Source organism: Leuresthes tenuis, unplaced genomic scaffold, assembly GCF_036924035.1.
Source record: "Leuresthes tenuis unplaced genomic scaffold, fLeuTen1.0.hap1 SCAF_86, whole genome shotgun sequence".
Classification (NCBI taxonomy): domain Eukaryota; kingdom Metazoa; phylum Chordata; class Actinopteri; order Atheriniformes; family Atherinopsidae; genus Leuresthes; species Leuresthes tenuis.
The window spans coordinates 45,214-71,118 of record NW_027325440.1 but is presented as its reverse complement, the minus strand read 5'-3'; the positions used below and the strand labels follow the sequence as shown (position 1 = coordinate 71,118).

Genomic DNA, 25,905 nt, shown 5'->3' with positions numbered 1-25,905 from the left:
ATACACTATCAAATGTGGGAGCGGAGGTGTTCGTCTGTGAGTAGGTGTGAATGTCCGACCATAATTGCTGAAAAATGTGTTAAAAAAGGTAAGAATGCCGGACCATATATCATCAAAGGTTGTGTTCGGCTGCAAGTAGGTGTGAATGTCCAGCCATAATTACTCACAAACGGGTAAGAAAAGGTACTATTGCCAGACCATATATGATCAAAACAGGGAGTAGAGGTGGTTCAGCTGCAAGAAGGTTTGAATGTCCGACTAAAGTTTGTAAAAAGCGGGTAAGACAAGGTGTGAATGCCCGACAATGTATGATCAAAAGAGGAGCGGAGGTTTTCGGCTGCAAGAAGGTCTGAATGTCCACCCATAATTACTGAAAAATGGGTAAGAAAAGGTGCGAAAGCCCAACCGCACATGATCATAAGTGGATGAGAAGGTGTTCGACTGCAAGTAGGTGTGAATGTAAGATCATGATTTGTAAAAAGCGGGTAAGAAAAGGTAAGAATGCCCAACCATAAATTATCAAAAGCGGCAGCAGTATCGGCTGGTATTTATCAATGTCTCGATAGATTTAAACAAAAAAAACAACGTTGTACTTTGCAATAAAAGAAAGAGCAAATCAAAAGTTTTAGGAATCCGAGAATAAGCTTATTTTCATGAGCTGCACGATTTCGGATTTTATGTATAAAATGAATTCATTCACTCAAACCAAGTTAAAACTGCTTTTTCCTTCATATTTATCAATGTCTAGATCGACTTCAACAAAGAACAACATTGCATTTTGCAGTAGAAGAAAGAGCAAAACTGAAGGATCAGGAATCCGAGAATAAGCTTCTTTTCATACGTTCTGCATGATTTGGGATTTTATGTATAAAATGAATTCCTTCACTCAAACTAAGTTAACACTGCTTTGTCCTTCATATGTACCCATTTCTACATATATTTCAAGCATAAACTTCCTCATACTACCGTGAATGAGAAAGAACCACACTTGTGATTAAGCCATACGCCCCTTTTGAGGAGTTCTGCATGATTTGGGATTTTATCTATAAAATCAATTCCTTCACTCAAACTATGTTAAAACGGCGTTTACCTTCATATTTATCAATGTCTCGATAGATTTAAACAAAAAAACAACGTTGTACTTTGCAGTAAAAGAAAGAGCCAATCAAAAGTTTTAGGAATCCGAGAATAAGCTTATTTTCATGAGTTCTGCACGATTTCGGATTTTATGTATAAAATGAATTCATTCACTCAAACCAAGTTAAAACTGCTTTTTCCTTCATATTTATCAATGTGTAGATGGATTTCAACTTCTTCTACTGCAAAGTCCAATGTTTTTCTTTGTTGAAGTCGATCTAGACATTGATGAATATGGAAGGACAAAGCAGTTTTAACTTGGTTTGAGCAAAGCAATTCATTTCATAGCAAAATCCGAAATCGTGCAGAACTCATGAAAGCAGGCCTATACTCGGATTCCTGAAACTTTAGATTTGCTCTTTCTTTTACTGCAAAGTACAACGTTGTTTTTTTGTTTAAATATTTCTAGACATGGTAAATATGAAGGACAAATCAGTTTTAACATAGTTTGAGTGAAGTAATGCATTTTATAAGCAAAATCCCAAATCATGCAGAACTCACGAAATGCTTTTTCTCGCTTTTCACTGCTTTTTACAAACTTTGGTCGGACGTTCACACCTTCTTGCATCCGAACACCTCCGCTTCCGCTTTTGATGATGTATATTCGGGCATTCGAACCTTTTTTTACCCGCTTTTTAAAAACCATTGTCGGACTTTCACACCTTCTTGCAGCCGAACACCACCTCTCCCGCTTTTGATGATGTATGGTCCAGTATTCTTACCTTTTCTAACACATTTTTCAGCAATTATGGTCGGACATTCACACCTACTCACAGCTGGACACCTCCGCTCCCGCTTTTGATCATACAATGTCGGGACATCGCTCCTTGTCTTACCAGCTTTTTACAAACTTTAGTCGAACATTCACACCTTCTTTCAGCTGAACACCTCCGCTCCCGCTTTTGATGATGTATAGTCGGGCTTTCGAGCCTTTTCTTACCCGGTTTTTACAAATTATGGTTGGACATTCAGACCTTGCAGCCGAACACCTCCGCTCTCTCTTTTGATCATACATTGTTGGGCATTCGCACCTTGTCTTACCCGCTTTTTACAAACTATAGTCAGACATTAACACCTTGCAGCTGAACCTCCGCTCCCTGTTTTGATCATGTATGGTCTGGCAATACTACCTTTTCTTCCCCCGTTTGTGAGTAATTATGGCTGGACATTCACACCTACTTGCAGTTGAACAGCTCTGCTCCCGCTTTTGATTATGTTTGGTTGGATATTCGAACCTTTTCTTAACTGCTTTTTACAAACCATGGTCGGACTTTCACACCTTCTTGTAGCCGAACAACTCCGCTCCCGCTATTGATTGTGTACAGTCGGGTATTTTAACCTTTTCTTACCCGCTTTTTACCAACTATGGTCGGACATTCACACCGTCTTACAGCGGAACACCTCCGCTCCCGCTTTTTATGGTGTATAAGTCGGGCATTCGAACCTTTTCTTACCCGCTATTTACAAACTATGGTAGGACATTCAAACCTTCGTGTATCCGAAAACCTCCGCTCTCTCTTTTGATCATACATTGTCGGACATTCGCACCTTTTCTTACCTGCTTTTTACAAACCATGGTCGGACTGTCACACCTTCTTGTAGCCGAACACATCCGCTACCGCTATTGATTGTGTACAGTTGGGTATTTTAACCTTTTCTTACCCGCTTTTTACCAAGTATGGTCGGACATTCACACCTTCGTACAGCGGAACACCTCCGCTCCCTCTTTTGATGGTGTATGTTCGGGCATTCAAACCTTTTCTTACCCGCTTTTTCCAAACTATGGTCGGCTATTCACAGCTTCCTCTCCACCATACTTGTATGGTGGGATATTCACACCCACTTGCATCCGAAAACCTCCGCCCCAAATTTTGTTGATATTTAGTCGGACATTCGCACCTTACCCGCTTTTGGCAAACTATGGCCTTCTTGCAGCCTAACAACTCTGATCTTGCTTTTGATGATGTAAGGTTGGGCATTCAGACCTTGCTTCACCTGCTTTTCACCAAATATAGTCGGACATTCACACCTTCTTGCAGCCGAACACTTCCGCTCCACCTTTTAGTGTTCTATCACACCTTTTTTTCACCGCATTTTATACATTTTGGTTGGAAATTTTCAACCACTTTCATCCGAAGACCTCTCCTCCCGCTTTTGTTAATATATTTGAACTTTAGTTTGACATTCAAACCTTCTTGCAGCTGAACCACCTCCGCTCCCTGTTTTGATCATATATGGTCTGGCAATACTACCTTTTCTTACCCGTTTGTGAGTAATTATGGCTGGACATTCACACCTACTTGCAGCCGAACACAACCTCTCTCGCTTTTGATGATGTATGGACCGGCATTTTTACCTTTTCTAACACATTTTTCAGCAATTATGGTCGGAGATTCACACCTACTCACAGCCGAACAACTCCGCTCCCGCATTTGATGATGTATAGTCGGGCATTCTCACCCTTTCTCATCAGCTTTTTGCAAATTATGATCTGACATTCACACCTACTTGCAGTCGAACAGCTCTGCTCCCGCTTTTGATTATGTTTGGTTGGATATTCGAACCTTTTCTTAACTTCTTTTTACATATTTTGGTTGGACGTTCACACCTTCTTGTAGCCGAACACTTCCACTCCTGCTTTTGATGATGTATGGTTGGGCATTCACACCTTTTTTTGCCCATTTTTCAGGAATTATGGGTGGACATTCACACCTTGCAGCTGAACACCTCCTATCCCACTTATGATCATGTGCGGTTTGATTTTCGAAAAGTTTCTTTCATGTTTTCTAGCAATTATTGATGGACATGTAGACCTTGTTGCAGCTGAACACCTCCGCACCCGCTTTTGATCATACATTGTCAGGCATTCGCACCTTGTCTTACCCACTTTTTACAAACTTTAGTCGAACAGTCACACCTTTTTGCAGCCGAACACCACCTCTACCGCTTTTGATGATGTATGGTCCAGCATTCTTACCTTTTCTAACACATTCTTCAGCAATTATGGTCGGACATTCACACCTACTCAAAGCCGAACACCTCCACTCCCGCATTTGATGGTCTATAGTCGGGCATTCTACAGCGGAAAAGACTCATTCTTATGTTTGGTTAGATATTCAAACCTTTTCTTAACTGCTTTTTACAAACTTTGGTCGGACGTTCACAATATCTTGCAGCCGAACACCTCCGCTTCCGCTTTTGATGGTGTATATTCGGGCATACGAACCTTTTCTTACCCGCTTTTTACAAACCAAGGTCGGACTTTCACACCTTCTCTTAGCTGAACAACTCCGCTCCCTCTTTTGATTGTGTACCAACTATGGTTGGACATTCACACCTTCTTACAGCAGAACACCTCCGCTCCCTGTTTTGATTATGTATGGTTTGACATTCGCACATTCTCTCACCCGCCTTTTACTATGGTCGGCCATTCACAGCTTCCTCTCCACCATACTTGTATGGTGGGATATTCACACCCACCTGCATCCGAAGGCCTCCGCCCCCACTTTTGTTGATATTTAGTCGGTCATTCGCACCTTACCCGCTTTTGGCAAACTATGGCCTTCTTGCAGCCAAACACCTCTGATCTCGCTTTTGATGATGTAAGGTTGGGCATTCAGACCTTGCTTCACCTGCTTTTCACCAAATATAGTCGGACATTCACACCCACTTGCATCCGAAGACCTCCGCCCCAAATTTTGTTGATATTTAGTCGGACATTCGCACCTTACCCGCTTTTGGCAAACTATGGCCTTCTTGCAGCCAAACACCTCTGATCTCGCTTTTGATGATGTAAGGTTGGGCATTCAGACCTTGCTTCACCTGCTTTTCACCAAATATAGTCGGACATTCACACCTTCTTGCAGCCGAACACTTCCGCTCCACCTTTTAGTGTTCTATCACACCTTTTTTTCACCGCATTTTATACATTATGGTTGGAAATTTTCAACCACTTTCATCCGAAGACCTCTCCTCCCGCTTTTGTTAATATATTTGAACTTTAGTCAGACATTCAAACCTTCTTGCAGCTGAACCACCTCCGCTCCCTGTTTTGATCATATATGGTCTGGCAATACTACCTTTTCTTACCCGTTTGTGAGTAATTATGGCTGGACATTCACACCTACTTGCAGCCGAACACAACCTCTCTCGCTTTTGATGATGTATGGACCGGCATTCTTACCTTTTCTAACACATTTTTCAGCAATTATGGTCGGAGATTCACACCTACTCACAGCCGAACAACTCCGCTCCCGCATTTGATGGTGTATAGTCGGGCATTCTCACCCTTTCTCATCAGCTTTTTGCAAATTATGATCTGACATTCACACCTACTTGCAGTCGAACAGCTCTGCTCCCGCTTTTGATTATGTTTGGTTGGATATTCGAACCTTTTCTTAACTGCTTTTTACAAACTTTGGTTGGACGTTCACACCTTCTTGTAGCCGAACACATGCACTCCTGCTTTTGATGATGTATGGTTGGGCATTCGCACCTTTTTTTTTTACCCATTTTTCAGGTATTATGGGTGGACATTCACACCTTCTTACAGCTGAACACCTCCTCTCCCACTTATGATCATGTGTGGTTTGATTTTCGAAAATTTTCTTTCATGTTTTCTAGCAATTATTGATGGACATTTAGACCTTCTTGCAGCTGAACACCACCTCTCCCGATTTTGATTATGTATGCACCGGCATTTTTACCTTTTCTAACACATTTTTCAGCAATTATGGTTGGAGATTCACACCTACTCACAGCCGAACAACTCCGCTACCGCATTTGATGGTGTATAGTCGGGCATTCTCACCCTTTCTCATCAGCTTTTTGCAAATTATGATCTGACATTCACACCTACTTGCAGTCGAACAGCTCTGCTCCCGCTTTTGATTATGTATGGTTGGATATTCGAACCTTTTCTTAACTGCTTTTTACAAACTTTGGTCGGACTTTCACACCTTTTAGTAGCGTAACAACTCTGCTCCCGCTATTGATTGTGTACAATCGGGTATTTTAACCTTTTCTTAACTGCTTTTTGCCAACTATGGTCGGACATTCACACCTTCTTACAGCGGAACACCTCCGCTCCCTCCTTTGATGGTGTATGTTTGGGCATTCGAACCTTTTCTTACCCGCTTTTTCAAACTATGGTCAGACATTCACACCTTCTTGCAGCCAAACACTTCCGCTCTACCTTTTAGTGTTCTATGGGGTATTCACACCTTTTTTTTCACTGCATTTTATAGATTATGGTTGTAAATTCTCACCCACTCTTATCCGAAGACCTCTCCTCCTGCTTTTGTTAATATATAGTCGGGCATTCGAACCTTTTCTTACCCGCTTTTTACAAATTATGGTCGAACCTTCACACCTACTTGCAGCCGAACACCTCCGCTCCCGCTTTTGATGGTGTATAGTCGGGCTTTCGAGCCTTTTCTTCCCCGGTTTTTACAAATTATGGTTGGACATTCAGACCTTGCAGCCGAAAACCTCCGCTCCCTCTTTTGATCATACATTGTCAGGCATTCGCACCTACTTGCAGCCGAATACTTCCGCTCCACCTTTTAGTGATGTATGGTTGGCATTTGCACCTTTTCTTACCCTTTCTTACCCTACTGATTGCTTAAGATGAAGTTGTTTTTTCTCAAACTACAACATTTTTTTAATTGTTGAAACTTGATTTGAAGTGGATAAATAAGGAGGACAAACAGTTTTAAGTCAGGCTGATAGAAGGAATTAATTTTATAGCAAAATCTGTATTTCGTCATATGTCGAGAGATGCTTATTGCTGAAAAAGTTCTTTCTCATTCTACAAAGTACAACGTTGTTTATCGTTGAAACTTGATTAGACATGAATAAATATGAAGGACAAAGCAGTCTTAACTTGGTTAGAGTTAAGGAATTCGTTTTATAGGAGAATCCGAATTCGTGCATAACTCGTCAAATAGAGCTTATTTTCGGATTCCTGAAGAATGAGTCTGGTTCTTTCTCATAATACAAAGTTTGTTGTTTATTGTTGAAACTTCATCAGAAGTGAAGAAATAAATGAATGCCTATCAACAAATGTGGGATCTAAACTCTAGTGCTTCCTCTAAAATAATTTCCTTTCTCAATTCAGAAATGTGTGTGTGTAAGTCACAACACCCGTGACACCAAAACAGCTTTCTTTTCTCTCTTTTCTCTACACTCTGCACTGTGAGCACACACACCAAATCAGAAAGGCTTTTTTCTCTCTTTTCTACATTATGGACTGTGGGGACACAAAACCGCTCTCTCTTTTTTTTTTTTTGATTGTGTGCCAGGGCGTTGTCTCACGTATTAGATTATGCTTATGATACGAATGGGTTTATCAGTCACATCAGAATCCATACATACTTATCCTCCCGTAATAAAATGGTCGGATCTTATCAAACACACTTTGTTTCTTGTGACAATCAAGTCAGCGAAACAGCGTATACACGTCAAGACACTGAATCAAGTTTGCCACAAGAACTCATAAGTTTGGCAGTATTGCTCTGCCGTCAGCAATCATACACCCATTTTATTTTCGTGAGACATGTGCAGGCACCTGTTCATCTACTGTTCTATCACTATGAATTAGTTTATCTATTATCAATAAGGATACTTCTACAACTACTATCAAAGTATGTCCAGACTTCTTATGTTGTCAGTTGCTATATATGAATAAGTGGGTAGCTACTGACAAGCATTAAGCATGTCACACAGCCCAAACATATAACATTTCAGGACACACCACACAGTTAACAACCACAGTGAAGTGTCAAAGCCCAAACATGTAACATTCAACAGGACACTTACACAACACATTCAAATCAAACACTCAGACAACATACAAGAACATATACCCCAGCCGGCATTGCTCCCTGCCTATTTTCCTACAGCTCACTATGTGTGCGCACACCTTTATTCACAAACTCTTCAACTTATACTCTTTTACCAAAGCTGCTACAGCTCGATTGGCCGAATACCCTTAGATCCTATTTCGGTGAATTTGACATCTGCCTTACATGTAACAGATTAGCGGTTTAGCAGTTTTAATTTAGTTTGAGTGAAGGAATTCATTTTATAGCAAAATCCGAAATCGTGAAGAACTCATGAAAGTAAGCTTATTCTCGGATTCCTGAAACTTTAGATTTGCTCTTTCTTTTACTGCAAAGTACAACGTTGTTTTTTTTTGTTTAAATCTTTCTAGACATGGTAAATATGAAGGACAAAGCAGTTTTAACATAGTTTGAGTGAAGGAATTCATTTTATAGATAAAATCCCAAGAGTCTGCTGAGAAAAGAGAGTGAATGCGAAGTAGACTTTAACACGGCTCTGGGAGCGAGCCGAGTGTGGGCTAACCGGGAGAATTGCTTGAAAGAAACGCGACACCGAATGAGCGGTCAGAACAAAGCCTCAATACGGTGTTCCCGTGGTGTTTTTGTTGCTGCCTTGTCGATTGCACAGGGGCAAGCATTTCAACCAAGCAACGCTCACCATGGGGAAGGTGGCTATGGCAACTAGCCTGATGCCCTGCTCCCGCAGTGATGGATAATCGTACTCTGGTTTCTCTTCATAACATACAAGTCTTTCGCCTTTTACTAAAGACTTTCGTGGAGAGCAGCACTAATGAGTTGTTTCTATTTTTGGCAGGCTTTACCTTTGCGGGTGAAGCCCTTTCTGTCTGTGCAAAAGAAATCTTGTTACTGTGCAGAGTGACTTCTCTGAGTAGAGTCGCCTTACTTGTTGCGATTGTGCTGATGTTCGAAGCTGGAGTGCAAAGTTGTTGCTTGAATGGTGCTTGCTGGAGCGTGCGGGAGTGCAAAGTTATACCATTTAAAAGGGCTGAAGAGTGCTCAGTGCAGCAGGTGGGCGGAGGTGCAAAGTGACACTCTGGCCACCTATGGCCATAAAAAGAACAGGGGTGTTAGCGGACAAGTGCGCATTGTGCCAGGAAGGGCCCTCGGACGTGAACCAGTGGACAGTTGTCGCTTCTCGGCCTTTTGGCTAAGATCAAGTGTAGTATCTGTTCTTATCAGTTTAATATCTGATATGTCCTCTATACGAGGACTACATATTAAATGGATTTTTAGCAATAGGAGTTGAAAAATTAGCTTGCTCCGTTCACTCCAAGCATTGACCCCGTACTGCAGTGCCGCTGGGAACGGTGCGCTCTTCTCTACTCTTGTGAAAAAGCAAACAGCGGTGCAGGATGCAAGTTACAGGGAGCCCAAGATGAAACTTTCTTTTAGTCTGCTGAGAAAAGAGAGTGAATGCGAAGTAGACTTTAACACGGCTCTGGGAGCGAGCCGAGTGCGGGCTAACCGGGAGAATTGCTTGAAAGAAACGCCATACCAAATGAGCGGTCAGAACAAAGCCTCAATACGGTGTTCCCGTTGTGTTTTTGTTGCTGCCGCTGTTTGCTTTTTCACAAGAGCGCACCTGTTGAGGGGGGGCCTGGGGGGGCCTGGGTGATGGTGGGTCTCAGGCCCGGGCTGCTGCGACTGGTGTGACCGGGTGGTTTGTTTGTTTGTTTTTTGTTGTTGTTTGTTTGTTTTTTGTAGAGGTCCTCCGGAGTGGGGTTGGGTTGAGTGGGGTGGGGCGGGATGGGTACCTTCTGGGGGTACAGTAGCTCCCAGAATATCGTCGCTGCAGGCCCCGAGCCTGGTGGACATCAGGCCCTCCTGTCCTGTGTTGGCTCCCTGGTAGCGGGGATGCCTATTGCAGCCAGTCCCTGGCTGCCCCCAGTGTATATCCCCATACCCCTCTCCCTTCTGGCTCCTGTACACAGCACACACTCACACATGAAGGGTTTTGGGGGCGTGTGTGTTCGGTGGGGTGTAGTGGACTCTGCAGTAGTTGCACTCTGCAGTTCCCACCCCTGTTTTAATTACACCTTAGACATTACTACTTATCAAACACACTCACACACACACATTAGGTCTTGGGGGGTGGTTACACTGAGTGGCATCTGGTGGGCGGGGCTCTTTGGGTATGTAGGCTGCCCAGAGGGCCACGCTCCCAGTTCTACAAGTTTGGCTGCCCCTCAATTTTAATTGCTCACTATTAGAAAATATTGAAGAGCCAGAAGGGTGAGGGGAGGGGTCTTCTTCGCACACCCCTGCTTCCTGGTTGCTGCTCGGGGCGGGAGGGGCCAGGAGGATTAATTAATTGTTCTGCTGGTTTGGGGTCTGTGGTGGCTGGGGGGCTGCTGGCCCCCTGGTGTGCCCGCTGCACTACACCCCAGCGGAGTCGAGGGAGGGAGGACGTGTGGATGTATGGGACATGAAAGTGTGTGTGGTAATGATTGGGCCTGGATCTTGGACTTGCTGTCGCCTGGCCTGCCTGTGCTTCTCCCGATGGGGGGGGCGGCGTGGCCTCTCTCCGCTGCTCGCGACTTCACCCACCTGTGGGCACGTCTTGACTCCCAGGGCACTTGGCCCGGGGTGCTGGGGCAGGCGCTGACCCACTGTGTGGCTGTCTGGGGCGCTTGGCCCTCCTGGGTATTGGGTGGGGTTTGGGGGCGCTCGGGCTCCTGGGGCCCGGATCCAGTGCACGGCCCATGTCTGGGCGGCTGGGGCCTGGCGACATCGGTGGGCTGTTGCCCCTGGCTCCCGGAGGGCCTCTGCGGACCCCCCCCCCCCCCCCAACCCCCCCCCCCCCCCCCCCCCCGCATTCACTCTCTTTTCTCAGCAGACTCTTGGGATTTTATCAATAAAATGAATTCCTTCACTCAAACTATGTTAAAACTGCTTTGTCCTTCATATTTACCATGTCTTGAAAGATTTAAACAAAAAAACCAACGTTGTACTTTGCAGTAAAAGAAATAGCAAATCTAAAGTTTCAGGAATCCGAGAATAAGCTTACTTTCATGAGTTCTTCACGATTTCGGATTTTGCTATAAAATGAATTCCTTCACTCAAACTAAATTAAAACTGCTAAACCGCTAATCTGTTACATGTAAGGCAGATGTCAAATTCACCGAAATAGGATCTAAGGGTATTCGGCCAATCGAGCTGTAGCAGCTTTGGTAAAAGAGTATAAGTTGAAGAGTTTGTGAATAAAGGTGTGCGCACACATAGTGAGCTGTAGGAAAATAGGCAGGGAGCAATGCCGGCTGGGGTATATGTTCTTGTATGTTGTCTGACTGTTTGATTTGAATGTGTTGTGTAAGTGTCCTGTTGAATGTTACATGTTTGGGCTTTGACACGCTTCACTGTGGTTGTTACTGTGTGGTGTGTCCTGAAATGTTATATGTTTGGGCTGTGTGACATGCTTAATGCTTGTCAGTAGCTACCCACTTATTCATATATAGCAACTGACAACATAAGAAGTCTGGACATACTTTGATAGAGTAGTTGTAGAAGTATCCTTATTGATAATAGATAAACTAATTCATAGTGATAGAACAGTAGATGAACAGGTGCCTGCACATGTCTCATGAAAATAAAATGGGTGTATGATTGCTGACGGCAGAGCAATACTGCCAAACTTATGAGTTATTGTGGCAAACTTGATTCAGTGTCTTGACGTGTATACGCTGTTTCGCTGACTTGATTGTCACAAGAAACAAAGTGTGTTTGATAAGATCCGACCATTTTATTACGGGAGGATCAGTATGTATGGATTCTGATGTGACTGATAAACCCATTCGTATCGTAAGCATAATCTAATACGTGAGACAACGCCCTGGCACACAATCAAAAAAAAAAAGAGAGTCCCCACAGTCCATAATGTAGAAAAGAGAGAAAAAAGCCTTTCTGATTTGGTGTGTGTGCTCACAGTGCAGAGTGTAGAGAAAAGAGAGAAAAGAAAGCCGTTTTGGTGTCACGGGTGTTGTGACTTACACACACACATTTCTGAATTGAGAAAGGAAATTATTTTAGAGGAAGCACTAGAGTTTAGATCCCACATTTGTTGATAGGCATTCATTTATTTCTTCACTTCTGATGAAGTTTCAACAATAAACAACAAACTTTGTATTATGAGAAAGAACCAGACTCATTCTTCAGGAATCCAAAAATAAGCTCTATTTTACGAGTTATGCACGAATTCGGATTCTCCTATTAAACGAATTCCTTAACTCTAACCAAGTTAAGACTGCTTTGTCCTTCATATTTATTCATGTCTAATCAAGTTTCAACGATAAACAACGTTGTACTTTGTAGAATGAGAAAGAACTTCTTCAGCAATAAACATCTCTCGACATATGACGAAATACAGATTTTGCTATAAAATTAATTCCTTCTATCAGCCTGACTTAAAACTGTTTGTCCTCCTTATTTATCCACTTCAAATCAAGTTTCAACAATTAAAAAAATGTTGTAGTTTGAGAAAAAACAACTTAATCTTAAGCAATCAGTAGGGTAAGAAAGGGTAAGAAAAGGTGCAAATGCCAACCATACATCACTAAAAGGTGGAGCGGAAGTATTCGGCTGCAAGTAGGTGCGAATGCCTGACAATGTATGATCAAAAGAGGGAGCGGAGGTTTTCGGCTGCAAGGTCTGAATGTCCAACCATAATTTGTAAAAACCGGGGAAGAAAAGGCTCGAAAGCCCGACTATACACCATCAAAAGTGGGAGCGGAGGTGTTCGGCTGCAAGTAGGTGTGAATGTCTGACCATAGTTTGTAAAAAGCGGGTAAGAAAAGGTTCGAATGCCCGAACATACACCATCAGAGGAGGGAGCGGAGGTGTTCCGCTGTAAGAAGGTGTGAATGTCCGACCATAGTTGGCAAAAAGCAGGTAAGAAAAGGTTAAAATACCCGATTGTACACAATCAATAGCGGGAGCAGAGTTGTTCCGCTACTAAAAGGTGTGAAAGTCCGACCATGGTTTGTAAAAAGCGGGTAAGAAAAAGTGCGAATGCCCGACAATGTATGATCAAAAGAGGGAGTGGAGGTTTTCGGCTGAAACAAGGTCTGAATGTCCATCCATATTTTGTAAAAATCTGGGAAGAATAGGCTCGAAAGCCCGACTATACACCATCAACAGCTGGAGCGGAGGTGTTCAGCTGCAAGAAGGTCTGAATGTCCATCAATAATTGCTAGAAAACATGGAAGAGAATTTTCGAATATCAAACCGCACATGATCATTAGCGAGAGAGGAGGTGTTCAAATGCAAGAAGGTGTGAATGTCCACCCATAATTACTGCAAAATGGGTAAGAAAAGGTACGAATGCCCAACCATACATTATCCTAACAGGGAGCGGAGGTGTTTGGCTGCGACAAGGTGTGTATGTCCACCCATAATTAATGAAAAGCGGGCAACAAGTAGGTTTGAATACCCATCATCAAAAGCAGGAGTGGATGTGTTCGGCTACAAGAAGGTTTGAATGTCTGACCATAGTTTGTAAAAAGCGGGTAAGAAAAGGTTCGAATGCCCGAACATACACCATCAAAAGAGGGAGCGGAGGTGTTCCACTGTAAGACAGTGTGAATGTCCAACAATAGTTGGTAAAAAGCGGGTAAGAAAAGGTTAAAATACCCGACGGTACACAATATATAGCGGGAGCGGAGTTGTTCGGCTACAAGAAGGTGTGAAAGTCCGACCATGGTTTGTAAAAAGCGGGTAAAAAAAGGTTCGAATGCCCGAATATACATCATCAAAAGCGGGAGCGGAGGTGTTCGGATGCAAGAAGGTGTGAACGTCCGACCAAAGTTTGTAAAAAGCAGTGAAAAGCGAGAAAAAGCATTTCGTGAGTTCTGCATGATTTGGGATTTTGCTTATAAATGCATTACTTCACTCAAACTATGTTAAAACTGATTTGTCCTTCATATTTACCATGTCTAGAAATATTTAAACAAAAAAACAACGTTGTACTTTGCAGTAAAAGAAAGAGCAAATCTAAAGTTTCAGGAATCCGAGTATAAGCCTGCTTTCATGAGTTCTGCACGATTTCGGATTTTGCTATAAAATGAATTGCTTTGCTCAAACCAAGTTAAAACTGATTTGTCCTTCCATATTCATCAATGTCTAGATCGACTTCAACAAAGAAAAACATTGGACTTTGCAGTAGAAGAAGTTGAAATCCATCTACACATTGATAAATATGAAGGACAAAGCAGTTCCCACTTGCCCATAAGAAAAGAAGCTTATTCTCGGATTCCTGATCCTTCAGTGTTGCTCTTTCTTCTACTGCAAAATACAATGTTGTTCTTTGTTGAAGTCGATCTAGACATCGATAAATATGAAGGAAAAAGCAGTTTTAACTTGGTTTGAGTGAATGAATTCATTTTATACATAAAATCCGAAATCATTCAGAACTCATGAAAATAAGCTTATTCTCGGATTCCTAAAACTTTTGATTGGCTCTTTCTTTTACTGCAAAGTACAACGTTGTTTTTTTGTTTAGATCTATCGAGACATTGATAAATATGAAGGTAAAAGCCGTTTTAACATAGTTTGAGTGAAGGAATTAATTTTATAGATAAAATCCCAAATCATGCAGAACTCCTCAAAAGGGAGGTATGGCTTAATCACAAGTGTGGCTCTTTCTCATTCAGGGTAATATGAGGAAGTTTATGCTTGAAATATATGTAGAAATGGGTACATATGAAGGACAAAGCAGTGTTAACTTAGTTTGCGTGAAGGAATTCATTTTATACATAAAATCCGAAATCGTGCAGAACTCATGAAAATAAGCTTATTCTCGGATTCCTAAAACTTTTGATTTGCACTTTCTTTTACTGCAAAGTACAACGTTGTTTTTTGTTGAAATCTATCTAGACATTGATAAATACCAGCCGAAACTCTGCTGCCGCTTTTGATAATTTATGGTTGGGCATTCTTACCTTTTCTTACCCGCTTTTTACAAATTATGATCTTACATTCACACCTACTTGCAGTCGAACACCTTCTCATCCACTTATGATCATGTGCGGTTGGGCTTTCGCACCTTTTCTTACCCATTTTTCAGTAATTATGGGTGGACATTCAGACCTTCTTGCAGCCGAAAACCTCCGCTCCTCTTTTGATCATACATTGTCGGGCATTCACACCTTGTCTTACCCGCTTTTTACAAACTTTAGTCGGACATTCAAACCTTCTTGCAGCTGAACCACCTCCGCTCCCTGTTTTGATCATATATGGTCTGGCAATAGTACCTTTTCTTACCCGTTTGTGAGTAATTATGGCTGGACATTCACACCTTCTTGCAGCCGAACACAACCTCTCCCGCTTTTGATGATATATGGTCCGGCATTCTTACCTTTTCTAACACATTTTTCAGCAATTATGGTCGGACATTCACACCTACTCACAGACGAACACCTCCGCTCCCACATTTGATAGTGTATAGTCGGGCATTCTCACCCTTTCTCAACAGCTTTTTGCAAATTATGATCTGATATTCACACCTACTTGCAGCCGAACTGCTCTGCTCCCGCTTTTGATTATGTTTGGTTTGATATTCGAAAATTTTCTTTCATGTTTTAAAGTAATTATTAATGGACATTCACACCTACTTGCAGCCGAACACCACCTCTCCCGCTTTTGATGATGTATGGACCGGCATTCTTACCTTTTCTTACACATTTTTCAGCAATTATCGTTGGAGAATCACACCTACTCACAGCCGAACAACTCCGCTACCGCATTTGATGGTGTATAGTCGGGATTTCTCACCCTTTCTCATCAGCTTTTTGCAAATTATTCTCTGACATTCACACCTACTTGCAGTCGAACTGCTCTGCTCCCGCTTTTGATTATGTTTGGTTAGATATTCGAACCTTTTCTTAACTGCTTTTTTACAAACTTTGGTCGGACGTTCACACCTTCTTGCAGCCGAACACCTACGCTTCCGGTTTTGATAGTGTATATTCGGGCATACGAACCTTTTCTTACCCGCTTTTTACAAACCATGGTTGGACTTTCACACCTTCTCTTAGCTGAACAACTCCGCTCCCTCTTTTGATTGTGTACAGTCGGGTATTTTAACCTTTTCTTACCCGCTTTTTACCAACTATGATAGGACATTCACACCGTCTTACAGCGGAACACCTCCGCTCCCTCTTTTGATGGTGTATGTTCGGGCATTCGAACCTTTTCTTACCCGCTTTTTACAAACCATGGTCGGACTTTCACACCTTTTAGTAGCCGAACAACTCCGCTCCCGCTATTGATTGTGTACAGTCGGGTATTTTAACCTTTTCTTACCCGCTTTTTACCAACTATGGTCGGACATTCACACCGTCTTACAGCAGAACACCTCTGCTCCCGCTTTTGATGGTGTATAGTCGGGCATTCGAACCTTTTCTTACCCGCTTTTTACAAACTATGGTGGGACATTCAAACCTTCTTGTATCCGAACACCTCCGCTCTCTCTTTTGATCATACATTGTCGGACATTCGCACCTTTTCTTACCCGCTTTTTACAAACCATGGTCGGACTTTCACACCTTCTTGTAGCCGAACACATCCGCTCCCGCTATTGATTGTGTACAGTCGGGTATTTTAACCTTTTCTTACCCGCTTTTTACCAACTATGGTCAGACATTCACACCTTCGTACAGCGGAACACCTCCGCTCCCTCTTTTGATGGTGTATGTTCGGGTATTCAAACCTTTTCTTACCCGCTTTTTCCAAACTATGATCGGCTATTCACAGCTTCCTCTCCACCATACTTGTATGGTTGGATATTCACACCCACTTGCATCCGAAGACCTCTGACCCAAATTTTGTTGATATTTAGTCGGACATTCGCACCTTACCCGCTTTTGGCAAACTATGGCCTTCTTGCAGCCAAACAACTCTGATCTCGCTTTTGATGATGTAAGGTTGGGCATTCAGACCTTGCTTCACCTGCTTTTCACCAAATATAGTCGGACATTCACACCTTCTTGCAGCCGAACACTTCTGCTCCACCTTATAGTGTTCTATCACACCTTTTTTTCACCGCATTTTATACATTATGGTCAGAAATTTTCAAACACTCTCATCCGAAGACCTCTCCTCCCGCTTTCTTTAATATATTTGAACTTTAGTCGGACATTCAAACCTTCTTGCAGCTGAACCACCTCCGCTCCCTGTTTTGATCATATATGGTCTGGCAATACTACCTTTTCTTACCCGTTTGTGAGTAATTATGGCTGGACATTCACACCTACTTGCAGCCGAACACAACCTCTCTCGCTTTTGATGATGTATGGACCGGCATTCTTACCTTTTCTAACACATTTTTCAGCAATTATGGTCGGAGATTCACACCTACTCACAGCCGAACAACTCCGCTCCCGCATTTGATGGTGTATAGTCGGGCATTCTCACCCTTTCTCATCAGCTTTTTGCAAATTATGATCTGACATTCACACCTACTTGCAGTCGAACAGCTCTGCTCCCGCTTTTGATTATGTATGGTTGGATATTCGAACCTTTTCTTAACTGCTTTTTACAAACTTTGGTTGGACGTTCACACCTTCTTATAGCCGAACACTTCCACTCCTGCTTTTGATGATGTATGGTTGGGCATTCGCACCTTTTTTTTACCCATTTTTCAGGGATTATGGGTGGACATTCACACCTTCTTGCAGCTGAACACCTCCTCTCCCACTTATGATCATGTGTGGTTTGATTTTCGAAAATTTTCTTTCATGTTTTCTAGCAATTATTGATGGACATTTAGACCTTTTTGCAGCTGAACACCACCTCTCCCGATTTTGATGATGTATGGACCGGCATTTTTACCTTTTCTAACACATTTTTCAGCAATTATGGTTGGAGATTCACACCTACTCACAGCCGAACAACTCCGCTATCGCATTTGATGGTGTATAGTCGGGCATTCTTACCCTTTCTCATCAGCTTTTTGCAAATTATGATCTGACATTTACACCTACTTCCAGTCGAACAGCTCTGCTCCCGCTTTTGATTATGTTTGGTTAGATATTCGAACCTTTTCTTAACTGCTTTTTACAAACTTTGGTCGGACGTTCACAATATCTTGCAGCCGAACACCTCCGCTTCCGCTTTTGATGGTGTATATTCGGGCATACGAACCTTTTCTTACCCGCTTTTTACAAACCAAGGTCGGACTTTCACACCTTCTCTTAGCTGAACAACTCCGCTCCCTCTTTTGATTGTGTACAGTCGGGTAATTTAACCTTTTCTTACCCGCTTTTTACCATCTATGGTTGGACATTCACACCGTCTTACAGCGGAACACCTCCGCTCCCTCTTTTGATGATGTATGGTTAGGCATTCGCACCTTTTCTTACCCATTTTTCAGTAATTATGGGTAGACATTCACACCTTCTTGCAGCTGAACACCTCCTCTCCCGCTTATGATCATGTGCAGTTTGATATTCGAAAATTTTCTTTCATGTTTTCTAGCAATTATTGATGGACATTCAGACCGTCTTGCAGCTGAACACCTCCGCTCCCACTTTTGATGGTGTATAGTCGGGCTTTCGAGCCTTTTCTTCCCCGGTTTTTACAAATTATGGTTGGACATTCAGACCTTCTTGCAGCCGAAAACCTCCACTCCCTCTTTTGATCATACATTGTCGGGCATTCGCACCTTTTCTTACCCGCTTTTTACAAACCATGGTCGGACTTTCACACCTTTTAGTAGCCAAACAACTCCACTCCCGCTATTGATTGTGTACAGTCGGGTATTTTAACCTTTTCTTACCCGCTTTTTACAAACCATGGTCGGACTTTCACACCTTTTAGTAGCCAAACAACTCCACTCCCGCTATTGATTGTGTACAGTCGGGTATTTTAACCTTTTCTTACCCGCTTTTTACCAACTATGGTTGGACATTCACACCTTCTTACAGCAGAACACGTCCGCTCCCTGTTTTGATTATGTATGGTTTGACATTCGCACCTTCTCTCACCCGCCTTTTACTATGGTCGGCCATTCACAGCTTCCTCTCCACCATACTTGTATGGTGGGATATTCACACCCACTTGTATCCGAAGACCTCCGCCCCCACTTTTGTTGATATTTAGTCGGTCATTCGCACCTTACCCGCTTTTGGCAAACTATGGCCTTCTTGCAGCCAAACACCTCTGATCTCGCTTTTGATGATGTAAGGTTGGGCATTCAGACCTTGCTTCACCTGCTTTTCACCAAATATAGTCAGAGATTCACACCTTCTTGCAGCCGAACACTTCCGCTTTTAGTGTTCTATGAGGCATTCACATATTTTTTTTCACCGTATTTTATAGATTATGGTTGGAAATTCTCACCCACTCATCCGAAGACCTCTCCTCCCGCTTTTGTTAATATATAGTCGGGCATTCGAACCTTTTCTTACCCGCTTTTTACAAATTATGGTCGAACATTCACACCTACTTGCAGCTGAATACTTCCGCTCCACCTTTTACGTATGTATGGTTGGCATTTGCACCTCTTTTTATACTGATTGCTGAAGATTAAGTTGTTCTTTCTCAAACTACAAATTGTTTTTAATTGTTGAAACTTGATTTGAAGTGGATAAATAAGGAGGACAAACAGTTTTAAGTCAGGCTGATAGAAGGAATTAATTTTATAGCAAAATCTGTATTTCGTCATATGTCGAGAGATGCTTATTGCTGAAGAAGTTCTTTCTCATTCTTCAAAGTACAACGTTGTTTATCGTTGAAACTTGAATAGACATGAATAAATATGAAGGACAAAGCAGTCTTAACTTGGTTTGAGTTAATGAATTCGTTTTATAGGAGAATCCGAATTCGTGCATAACTCATAAAATAGAGCTTATTTTCGGATTCCTGAAGAATGAGTCTGGTTCTTTCTCATAATACAAAGTTTGTTGTTTATTGTTGAAACTTCATCAGAAGTGAAGAAATAAATGAATGCCTATCAACAAATGTGGGATCTAAACTCTAGTGCTTCCTCTAAAATAATTTCCTTTCTCAATTTAGAAATGTGTGTGTGTAAGTCACAACACCCGTGACACCAAAACGGCTTTCTTTTCTCTACACTCTGCACTATGAGCACACACACCAAATCAGAAAGGCTTTTTTTCTCTCTTTTCTACATTATGGACTGTGGGGACACAAAACCGCTCTCTCTCTTTTTTTTTTTTTATCGTGTGCCAGGGCGTTGTCTCACGTATTAGATTATGCTTAAGATACGAATGGGTTTATCAGTCACATCAGAATCCATACATACTGATCCTCCCGTAATAAAATGGTCGGATCTTATCAAACACACTTTGTTTCTTGTGACAATCAAGTCAGCGAAACAGCGTATACACGTCAAGACACTGAATCAAGTTTGCCACAAGAACTCATAAGTTTGGCAGTATTGCTCTGCCGTCAGCAATCATACACCCATTTTATTTTCGTGAGACATGTGCAAGCACCTGTTCATCTACTGTTCTATCACTATGAATTAGTGATCTATTATCAATAAGGATACTTCTACAACTACTATCAAAGTATGTCCGGACTTCTTATGTTATCAGTTGCTATATATGAATAAGTGGGTAGCTACTGACAAGCATTAAGCATGTCAAACAGCCCAAACATATAACATTTCAGGACACACCACACAGTTAACAACCACAGTGAAGCGTGTCAAAGCCCAAACATGTAACATTCAACAGGACACTTACACAACACATTCAAATCAAACAGTCAGCCAACATACAAGAACATATACCCCAGCCGGCATTGCTCCCTGCCTATTTTCGTACAGCACACTATGTGTGCGCACACCTTTATTCACAAACTCTTCAACTTATACTCTTTTACTGAAGCTGCTACAGCTCGATTGGCCGAATACCCTTTGATCCTATTTCGGTGAATTTGACATCTGCCTTACATATAACAGATTAGCGGTTTAGCAGTTTTAATTTAGTTTGAGTGAAGGAATTCATTTTATAGCAAAATCCGAAATCGTGAAGAACTCATGAAAGTAAGCTTATTCTCGGATTCCTGAAACTTTAGATTTGCTCTTTCTTTTACTGCAAAGTACAACGTTGTTTTTTTTTGTTTAAATCTTTCTAGACATGGTAAATATGAAGGACAAAGCAGTTTTCACATAGTTTGAGTGAAGGAATTCATTTTATTGATAAAATCCCAAGAGTCTGCTGAGAAAAGAGAGTGAATGCGAAGTAGACTTTAACACGGCTATGGGAGCGAGCCGAGTGTGGGCTAACCGGGAGAATTGCTTGAAAGAAACGCGACACCGAATGAGCGATCAGAACAAAGCCTCAATATGGGATTCTCGTGGTGTTTTTGTTGCTGCCTTGTCTTTTGCACAGAGTAAAAGACAAGGCAGCCATCGAATAGGGCCCGATTGTTCCTAGTTGGTCAGCCGAGGAGCAAGGGGGGGGGAGCAAGCGTCTCAACCAAGCAAAGCTCACCATGGGGAAGGTGGCTATGCCAACTAGCCTGATGCCCTGCTCCCGCAGTGACGGATAATCGTACTCTGGTTTCTCTTCATAACGTACAAGTCTTTCGCCTTTTACTAAAGATTTCTGTGGAGAGCAGCACTAATGAGTTGTTTCTATTTTTGGCAGGCTTTACCTTTGCGGGTGAAGCCCTTTCTGTCTGTGCAAAAGAAATCTTGTTACTGTGCAGAGTGACTTCTCTGAGTAGAGTCGCCTTACTTGTTGCGACTGTGCCGATGTTCGAAGCTGGAGTGCAAAGTTGTTGCTTGAATGGTGCTTGCTGGAGCATGCGGGAGTGCAAAGTTATACCATTTAAAAGGGCTGAAGAGTGCTCAGTGCAGCGGGTGGGCGACACTCTGGCCACCTTGAAAACCGAGGTTACATCCACTACCAGGGGCAGCCCAAGTCCTGCCGCAAGTGTGGTGAGCATGGGCACCTGGTTGAGGCTTGTACCAAGGTGTTATGTGGGAAGAGCAGAGAAATTGGGCAAACTTTTGGAGAGTGTCCAAATGGCAGGAAATGTAATCTCTGTGGAGAATTAAATCACCTCTTCAGAGATTGCCCTAAATCTTTTGCCAACAAATTAAAGACGGTAAAGCCACAGTCAAGCCAACAAAGAGAAGGACCAAAGGTGGCAGTTGGTGAACAAAGTGAAGAGGTTGACCCAATAAATTCAAACTTCCCGCCAAAAGCTTGGATTGGAAGTGAGGAGCAAAAAGGGGAGGGGCCTGTAGAGGCCTCACCACTCAGTGTTGAAGTCTGTGAGAATTCACAGGCAGAGGGTGGAGCTACGCTAAATGAGGAGGAAGAGCAGACAGGTGAGTCTAGTGAAGATACTCACCTCCCCGAAGGTCAACAGCCGAAGAGGACGGCATCTGAGCCTCTGATTCCCCAGTGGTATCAGAGAAGAGGGGAAGGGTTAGGTCCCTTTCAGACAGTTCTTCAGTGGAAGAACCTAGAGTCTTCACCAAATGAGGTCTCCTTTTTAACTTCAGCTCTGCAATCAACCCCCAGGGACTCAAAGTTAAATGCAACATTGCGTCAGAGGCCAACACCGAGAGTCCGAAAAGGAAATATAGATCACCCTACTCACTTTTCACCTAAAGAAATGAAGGAAGAGCTAGTTTCCCAAGAAATAACCTGTGTGTAATTTGTTTTGATAACTTAGAAAAACGAAAATGACATACCTACTTTCCTTTATGCTTTTAATGGTTCTCACCTTCTCAACACTAAATGTGAGAAGTGTGAAATCAAAGACAAGAGCCCAGAGTATTTTATCCTTCTTAGACTCCATAAAATCAGATGTGTTTTTAATACAAGAATGTGGACTACCTTTTTTAAAAAACCATAGACAATGGGAGGAAATGTGGCCCCATTTATCGATATGGAGTGGCTCAAATAAAAATAAAAATGATGGTGTGGCCATTCTAATTAAAAATCCGCATGTTCTGGTGAAAGGTAGCACAGTGGTGAGAGACGGACGGGCACTTTTAGCACACTTGAATTTTATGGGGCAAGACTTTAACCTCTTAAATATTTATGGTTTCAATGGAAAAAATGAAAGGTATGACCTTTTAGAAGATATACAGCTTTACATGCTAGGGCAAGTACCTTTAGTTGTAGGAGGGGATTTTAACTGTATCTTGAGCAGGAAAGATAGAAAAAGAGCAGGGGTAGATTTTAAAGTGGATAAGACTTCGATTTTACTTCAGGGCATATGCAGGGATTTTAAGCTTACTGACTGTTTTAAAACCATGCATCCCAGAGAGGAGGGCTTCACCTGGTTTAGTCATGATGGCACCAGAGCCTCTCGCATTAATTATTTCTTTACTAGAGATTGCCCACCCACTGATGTTAGATTAACCCCTGTTTTCTTTTCAGACCACCTTATGCTCTCCAGCACCCTTTCACCCCCTTCTGGTGTGACGGTAGGAAGTGGTCTGTGGAAACTCAACTGTTCCCTGTTGGAGGATGAAATCATAGTCAGTCAGTACAGGGAATGTTATAAAGAGTGGCAGACCCTTCAAGACCTCTACGAAACACATGCACAATGGTGGGAAATGGTGAAGGAAACGACCCAGACTTTTTTTAAACAGCAAGGTAAACGTAAAAAAAGGAAAGAGAATAGATGTATGATGGGACTACATAAACGCTTACAGCGCTACTTTAAACTAAATCAGTGTGGCATAGACTTTAAAGAAGAAATCAAAGATGTCAAAAAGGAAATGTCAGTTTTAGCAGAAATAAAGAGTAAAGGAATTTTTGTAAGAAGCAGGGAGCAGGAAATTGAGGAAGGTGAAAAAGAAAGAAAGTTATAAATAAAAAGGAGTGTATTCAAAATCTAAAAAGAGAAGATGGGTTTTTAACAAAATCCACACAAGAGATGATTGAAACTGTACATACCTTTTATAGTAACATGTACAAAGAGAAACCAGTGCACTTGGAAACATCGGCAGAAATCTTAAAATTCGTTGACAAAACCGTAAAAGAGAATGCACACTTGACACAGAATTTTACTGCTTTAGAGTTAAAAAAATGCCTAACAGGTTTTAAGAGAAGTCGAGCTCCGGGTTTAGACGGGCTTCCTGCAGAATTCTATCTGACCTATTGGGACCTTTTATCATCAGACATTTTAGATGTTTTTAAAGATTTTGAAAAACTCGACCGACTGCCTGACAGTTTTAGAGTGGGAATAGTGACTCTACTTTATAAAAAAAATGATAAGACTGACCTAAAGAATTGGAGGCCCATCACACTTTGAAACTTTGACTGTAAACTTTTTAGCAAGGTTTTAGCGACACGGATGTCCTCTGTTTTAGAGGAGGTAATTCACCCAGACCAAGCTTGTGCCATCTCAGGGAGACAACTCACAGACAGCCTCGTACTGATTCGAGACATCATTGATTACGCTAGAGACAGAAACACCCGGCTTGTCATCTTAAATTTAGACTTTGAAAAAGCATTTGATCGGGTCTCGCATCAATATCTCTTTCAGGTGTTGCAGCCATCGAAAAGGGCCCGATTGTTCCTACTTGGTGAGCTTTGCTTGGTTGAGACGCTTGCCCCCCCCCCCTGCTTTAGAAACAATCAATTCGAAGGCTGCCTTGTCTTTTACTCTGTGCAAAAGACAAGGCAGCCACAAACACCACGGGAACACCGTATTGAGGCTTTGTTCTGACCACTCATTCGGTGTCGCGTTTCTTTCAAGCAATTCTCCCGGTTAGCCCGCACTCGGCTCGCTCCCAGAGCCGTGTTAAAGTCCACTTCGCATTCACTCTCTTTTCTCAGCAGATTAAAAGAAAGTTTCATCTTGGGCTCCCTGAAACTTGCATCCTGCACCGCTGTTTGCTTTTTCACAAGAGTAGAGAAGACCGCACCGTTCCCAGCGGCACTGCAGTACGGGGTCAATGCTTGGAGTGAACGGAGCAAGCTAATTTTTCAACTCCTATTCTTAAAAATCCATTTAATATGTTGTCCTCGTATAGAGGACATATTAAACTGATAAGAACAGATACTACACTTGATCTTAGCCAAAAGGCTGAGAAGCGATAACTGTCCACTGTTTCAGGTCCGAGGGCCCTTGCTGGCACAATGCGCACTTGTAGCAGTGTTCTTTTTATGGCCATAGGTGGCCAGAGTGTCACGTTGCACCTCCGCCCACCCGCTGCACTGAGCACTCTTCAGCCCTTTTAAATGGTATAACTTTGCACTCCCGCATGCTCCAGCAAGCACCATTCAAGCAACAACTTTGCACTCCAGCTTCGAACATCGGCACAGTCGCAACAAGTAAGGCGACTCTACTCAGAGAAGTCACTCTGCAAAGTAGCAAGATTTCTTTTGCACAGACAGAAAGGGCTTCACCCGCAAAGGTAAAGCCTGCCAATAATAGAAACAACTCATTAGTGCTGCTCTCCACGGAAGTCTTTAGTAAAAGGCGAAAGACTTGTATGTTATGAAGAGAAACCAGAGTACGATTATCCGTCACTGCGGGAGCAGGGCATCAGGCTAGTTGGTATAGCCACCTTCCCCATGGTGAGCTTTGCTTGGTTGAGACGCTTGCCCCCCCCCTCTTGCTCCTCGGCTGACCAAGTAGGAACAATCGGGCCCTATTCGATGGCTGCCTTGTCTTTTACTCTATGCAAAAGACAAGGCAGCAACAAAAACACCACGAGAATCCCGTATTGAGGCTTTGTTCTGACCGCTCATTCGGTGTCGCGTTTCTTTCAAGCAATTCTCCCGGTTAGCCGACACTCGGCTCGCTCCCATAGCCGTGTTAAAGTCTACTTCGCATTCACTCTCTTTTCTCTGCAGACTCTTGGGATTTTATCTATAAAATGAATTCCTTCACTCAAACTATGTTAAAACTGCTTTGTCGTTCATATTTACCATGTCTAGAAAGATTTAAACAAAAAAAACAACGTTGT

At 42.4% G+C, this 25,905-nt stretch overlaps 5 non-coding genes across 5 annotated transcripts; 3 read left to right on the top strand and 2 right to left on the bottom strand.

Annotated features, from left to right (window-relative positions):
* Window positions 1-8,697: 8,697 nt before the first annotated feature.
* LOC140286368 (U5 spliceosomal RNA) lies at window positions 8,698-8,811 on the top strand. Its single transcript, XR_011911198.1, has one exon. It is a non-coding gene; the product is annotated as a U5 spliceosomal RNA (small nuclear RNA).
* A 316-nt stretch (window positions 8,812-9,127) lies between these two features.
* LOC140286350 (U2 spliceosomal RNA) lies at window positions 9,128-9,318 on the top strand. The gene has a single exon (XR_011911183.1). It is a non-coding gene; the product is annotated as a U2 spliceosomal RNA (small nuclear RNA).
* A 12,196-nt stretch (window positions 9,319-21,514) lies between these two features.
* Window positions 21,515-21,628, top strand: LOC140286360 (U5 spliceosomal RNA). The gene has a single exon (XR_011911191.1). It is a non-coding gene; the product is annotated as a U5 spliceosomal RNA (small nuclear RNA).
* A 3,219-nt stretch (window positions 21,629-24,847) lies between these two features.
* On the bottom strand, window positions 24,848-25,031 carry LOC140286352 (U2 spliceosomal RNA). The gene has a single exon (XR_011911185.1). It is a non-coding gene; the product is annotated as a U2 spliceosomal RNA (small nuclear RNA).
* Window positions 25,032-25,339: 308 nt separating this feature from the next.
* Window positions 25,340-25,453, bottom strand: LOC140286357 (U5 spliceosomal RNA). The gene has a single exon (XR_011911188.1). It is a non-coding gene; the product is annotated as a U5 spliceosomal RNA (small nuclear RNA).
* Between the last annotated feature and the right edge of the window lie 452 nt (window positions 25,454-25,905).